Below are 6,176 nucleotides of genomic sequence, written 5' to 3'. Positions count from 1 at the left end.
CCCGGGTGGCGGTGGGCGTCCTCTGCCACCCCGCTGCCGGAGGCGGTGAGGAAAACAGCCCTAACGCCTCCGCCTGCCGGGCCCGGGGCTGCGGCGCGCTTCTGGGGGCCGTCAGACGCTTCCCTCTCCCCCGTCCCCGGCAACGCAGCCAGGGCCTGCTCAGCGCCTTTTGCCAGCTCTTGCTAATACTGGGTTGACTTTCTTATAAAATAAAAGATGCCGATCAAATGCTCTATTACTGTGTTTTGGCTTCTAGGCAGTTTGTTTATTTCATGGTGGCAGTTCATCGGATCTATGTGAGCAGAAGAAAACCCAACAGAAGAATAACTTAAATCAAACTATACAAAATTACCTATCGCTGTTTGATTTGCTCAGCAACAGTTACCGACGCCCAGAGATTACCAACGCCCAGCACACGTCTTTTTCTTTTTTTTTTTTTTTATTTAACAGAAGCCTCACGTTTTGTTAGCAGGGGCAGTGGCACGCCGCTGGCCCAAGGGCCGTTCCTGTCTGACCTGCACAAGGAGGCGAGCAGGGGGCTGCTCCCAGGCTGCCTCCGTGGGAGGTGAACGCTGCAAGGGGAAAGCCGGGGAAGCCGAGAGGGACCCGGTGCTGGGAGCAGGAGCTCCCTGGCAGCCAGGGAGGCAGAAGCTGGAAGGAGAGGAGGCGGCAGCAGTGATGGCCGCAGCCCTCAGCAGGGTGGGCAGGCAGAAACGTTCCTCTGTGGGGAAATGTAGCTGGGAAGCCTCCAGATGTGGGGCGGGCAGCAACAATACTAAAACATTTAGAGGAAGAAGGGACAGAGTAACTAAAGGGAGGAACCAAGAACGTATGTCAAAGAAAGTAACAGCAGTAAAAAAAAATATGGATAGATGGGCTGAAATCACTCGTCCATCTCACAGCCCAGATCTTCAGCCCTTATTCCTTCCTGTGCCGAGCCCTGTGCTGACTCGTTCACGGAACAGGTACTCGGCCTAACAGACGTGCCAGTCAAAGCACCGCATTGAAGCTGCAACTGAAGGCCAAGCAGATCGTTAGAAAATATGCCGTTGCTCCTACCTTAGCTAGAGTATCAACAAAGTTGGGAGATATATTTTTTTATCCATGTAGTAAAATTCAGTAGGATTTGAGGGGGGGGAGGGAGTGGGAAGAAGGACAAATTAAGTCCTAGAAAAGCACATAGTATGTGATGACAAACACTGACAAACATATGACAGTGGATGCACCAATACACCTGTGATGACATCCTGCATGTTGGCTAATCTGAATTTGGTGGTATTAAATCTGCATGCATAAAACGTATCTGAACCCTCTGTGTGGAAACACTGAGCAACAGGAGCAACACAATACTCACGTTGGATTCCTCTGGCTTCTATCAGTCACTATTCTTGCTTTACAATGTAAAAAGCTACAGCATGGCTAGACAGGAAAAAAACAACCACTTCAGCTATGGAAAGCAAGACTGTTAGCCTAGATTTCACCAATAACTCTGTTAAACCACGCTGCTCAGAGTAACTCCAACACTCAAAATAGCCTTGTCCTTTTAGGTATTTCGGTCTGACTGAAGGATAAGGCCAAAGGAGGGAACAATGTGTCCTAAGATTTCTTAAGTTACTTTGGGGTTTCCAGCTTTTGGCAAGAGAAGAACCCCCTCAGATGTCTTCAGGAAAGGAAATCTCTGGAAAATCTTGCGGGCAACCAAATCCTTAGGTGGACGGATCTACCAGTCCTCTAAGGATGCATGAATTGGCAACAGGCACGTGCTACAGCTTTTCTTTAATGATGCAGCTGATAATAGTAACAAAGACCTCAGATTAAATCTGGATGGGAAAAACATGTTCGGTGTCTTCAAAAGACTGGTCAGTAATTAGCAGATCTATCATACAAGCAAAACTCAGGAATGTATGATTTTAAGTATTACAGAGTGATTGTTTTAGAAAAATATTGTACAGTTCCTGAGCAACCCTATACGACTGAATGAAGTCTCTGCATCTTTTCAAAATCCAGTAGAGAACGAGTAATATAGATGTATGAGGGCAGCACCAAATAACCTAGTTGATAAACTGTACCATATACATCATTCTTAATGTAATGTTTGACTGATTACAACTTAACGTCATCAATGCAAATACAAAATCAATAATGCAAGATGAGCTCAGGTTAACACTGAACGTTAGCAGGTGTGCAAAGTCCAAAAATGACAACACACCGAAAGTAAGCCTTACAGACAGGATTCCCTTGTACTTAAAACTTTACAAATATCACCATAAATAATGAACAGAACATAAAGTGGGGCCTCAGCCCCTTCCCTCCCCGCACTTCACCTTTAACCCACTAACAGATGGAAAGGGTTTGAATGCGAAGCAGGCCCAGGGGCTTCTGGCCAGCTCACCCCAATCAGCCGACCTGCTGCACCTTTGCTCTCCGTCCCGAACAGCAGAACTGTTTTGCAACTCAACACGAGTGACGGACCAGGCTGCAACGCTGGGCCACCCTGAAACGACAAAGATGAATGAGTTTTATCTTGGTACCTTTATCAGACTTGCAGTACCCTATTTAACTCTGCTTGGACGGTGTCCAGGATTGAGATCCAAATGCATAAAAGGGACTTGTAAAGGAACAAAATAACGTAGCAATTGCACAAAAGCAAATAATTATGAAACATGTATGGTACAGATCAAAGTTGTTATTTAAATGTAGAAAAAAATATTAAACATGGCTAGGCAGCCGTGCTTTTAAATTCAGTGTAGTTAATGAGCAGCATAATACTCAATAGCAAACTACTGCCCTATGCTGGTACATTTTACCATTTCTTGGAAATCTAAGCTCTGGGAAATTAAGTAAGTCAGTAAAAATTAGGACGTCAATTCAGAACAGAGAGCTTACTTGCTATCAGTAAAAGAGTAAGGCTATGTTGTGCAAAGTTTGTTTATTACCTTTCTATGAACACAATGAAATAGACTTGTGCCTTATGTGAAATACTCAAACTGCAAAAATTTTGGCATTTTCGTTTGGTAATGGTGGCTGGTTTTTTAGAAATAGGCTAAAATTCAGAGCATTTCAGTGTTCACTAATTTACTCTTTCGCTAATAAATGCTTTCTAAATTTAACCTTTACAGAATGTTGCTACCAAATGTGAAACACCATAAATCTGACATTTGGTCGGTAAATATTTACAAAAATGCTTTTGTTGGGGATGTGAGTTTGGTAAAAACTAAGCTGCACCTTTTATAGGAAAAAAAATGGAAAAGAACAATTACTTTAAATTCATAAATCTTGATAGCAGATCATTCTAGAATTTTCAAAAAAACTTAATTTTACAACTTTCCTGTAATAGGAAATTCTCTAGTCTTTAAAATCTTATACACAGTAATGGTACTAGTATCTGCTTTATTGGGATCCTTACAGAAAAAAATGCACATGGGACTCCTCAGGGAAGAAGATGTGGCTCCTCTCCTTCCCCGCTGATGTTGCCTTGCATCATTCCACACTGTACAGCCAGAAGAAACACGTCCTCATCGGTGTTCAGTTCATCTGCAGCTGTGTGGGAACACTCACGGCCATGAAATAAGCAAATGCCAACGTGTTCCTGTGATTGAGACGCAAGTTTGAAGCAGAAGTGATCCATCTTCATGTTTTATGGAACTGGCTCTTTGCTGCAGGATATGTTAGTTATGATACTTAAATTTAACGTCAAATAATTGGCCAACATTTGGGACTTCTGTTACTAATAGTGATAAGAGTATCCTGCTTTTCCTTATTTCTCTTTTGTTTTTTATTCTTTGCCAGCAGCATGGAACACACTTGACTACTTTTGCAGGAGTGTACACTAAAACCGGTGTCTTCAAAGATAGGAGTCAAACCTTGTCACAGTAATTATGTAAGACACCTCAAAATCCTTGATACTTTTGGGGTCCATAGTTGTCAACTGAAAGCATTTAAGAGGCATTCACCCTTCAGATACAAGTTTTCCATGCTTTGCCTGTGTTTGAAATTACTTATATTCCTGATAGGGAAGAGGAACTGTTCTTTGGTTGGTCTAAGCAAAAAGCCAGCTTTTTTCTCTTTGACAAAGGGACAGCAAAGTCACCCTTTTTTCCTCCATAAAAAAACTGAATCAGCTACCGAAACAAGTAAGCTCAACAAGAAGCGTGATTTCATGAAAACCAGAGCCTTTTTCACTTGGGAAAGATCTGAGGAAGCCTTTCCCTTTCTCCATATACTGTGACATCGTGTCAGGATATATAGGGCACTCGGGCTTGCTGAGCACCTTTAGTACCTTTCTCAGGTCTAGAAAGACAATTCTTTCTTTTTCCAAGTTTTCTTACCAGTGGACTGACACTCACTTGTCTCCTAGTAAGTTCAGCACATACGGTATGCCTCAAAGAACAAACTGTTTTCCCAGCGAGGATGAGATTTACATTTTCTAAAATTCCTCAACCTCAAACTCCAGCCTGACTGATGGGGTCCTTGGAAATCAAGTTCCTGATAGGCAAAAAATGTTCTTGGCTGTGTTAAGACTAATCTGTGTTTTCCTTGAATCTATTTTTGTCAGGGAAAGCTCATAATCTAATCAGTGTTTAATAAAAAAATGCTGTCTTCCTCTCAGACAGAAAAACCGTTGCATTATTAAAACCATCATGGCCTTTCTATGGCTTGACAAAAGGAAAAAACCTGGGTTTATACCCTTAGCAACTATACGCACACCTGTACTTCAAATGCAAGCCTGCAGTATTTATCAAGCACCCCCAAACTGAATTTAACTCGAGTCACCGTTTGGCTGTAATTGTATCTTGATTGACTGTCAGTCAGGGGATGTCTTCAGGAGAGGCTCTGGCTTTCACTCACCGCTGCGGTCAGCCCCTAACAGGAACAAAATTCCTGACCACTATGTTGCACACACCAATTCAAAGGTGTGCGGTAGCATTGCAAGTGCTGCCATCTTGGAGATAAGAGTTGCAAATCAAATTGGCTCTGTGGAGCTCTACGTTATCATACTGCTGATTTTATATGCTTTTATGGAGTTATATATATAATCATAAAAAATTACTGGTAATTAAGAGAAGTCCTTACAAGAGCTTTCTGAAGATGTTCTAATTACTTCTTGCTTTAAAAATGGAAGAAAAATATGTGATAATTCCAGTAAGATCCTTAAAAACATCTTATCAGGGGAAATAAAGACTGCATTAAGCTTGCACCCTAGTGTTCCGGAAGCTTCTGTAAGAGAGGGAGAGTTAATGGATGTCAAATTTGGGCTTTTTGCTGCCCAGATCTTTACCTAGTAGTTACCTGAAGGACCTCTCTGTATCACTTGCTTCACAGTGCAGCAATCCATACATTTTATCTTCCCCACACACCTGTAGGCTACAGCGGCCTTTTCCAGTGCCCCCCAAGAGCTCACTCTCTGCTCCGGCAGCAGATGTACTGCTGTTTTGCCTTCCTCCACCTCATGTCCTTACAAGTCACGGACAACCTTTGCAAGAGGTGATTAGCCTTTCTTTAGTTCCTGGTATTTTAAGGTACTTTACAATGCTAACAAGTGTACGTAACAGTCCTCCAAACAGGTTTTTTTTTTTCCTTCTGAACAACGCTTTATCTCACTTTTTTCCTATTTCCTAGCTTTCCTGACCTGCAGACTATTATGAGTCTTTTATACTAGTAAATAGTTTTCCTTAAAGCCTGCTTTTCCCACACCACGGTATTTTACCCGCTTCTCGCTGTTAAGTCATGAAAAGCAGGGGAAATGGCTCTTGCAATCCCGGTGGGAAGGAAGTGTGGAGACCCACGCTCAGGGCTCCGCAGCGCTCCCCCCGCAGCCGCTGCCAGGGCCGGGGCATCCCACCACGTGTGTGTGTGTGGGGGGGGACAGCGGCCCATGAGAAGGTGTGACAGTCTGCTAACAGAAAAATAAGGCCAAAAAAAAAAAAAAAGGTGACAAACAGCATCCCTCGAAGTTTAGGAGCTTCTTAGTGTTTGCATTGTTCCAGCTGGCTTCCATCCCAAACCAAGGGGTGAAAAGGAAACCCAGAACTGGGCAGCTAAAAACAACTACAAGCCTTCCATGGATAATTAAGTTAATGAACGACACACTGTCATTCAAGGAAGCTAAAACCGGATGAGACAATATGAACAGGTTTAAAACAAAAATGAGAACTGTTTCCATTAATATCCCCTGG

Source organism: Pygoscelis adeliae, unplaced genomic scaffold (assembly GCF_000699105.1).
Source record: "Pygoscelis adeliae isolate BGI_AS28 unplaced genomic scaffold, ASM69910v1 Scaffold300, whole genome shotgun sequence".
In the NCBI taxonomy this organism is placed as follows: Eukaryota; Metazoa; Chordata; class Aves; order Sphenisciformes; family Spheniscidae; genus Pygoscelis; species Pygoscelis adeliae.
The sequence above is the reverse complement of the archived record's forward strand: the minus strand, read 5'-3'. Positions refer to the sequence as shown.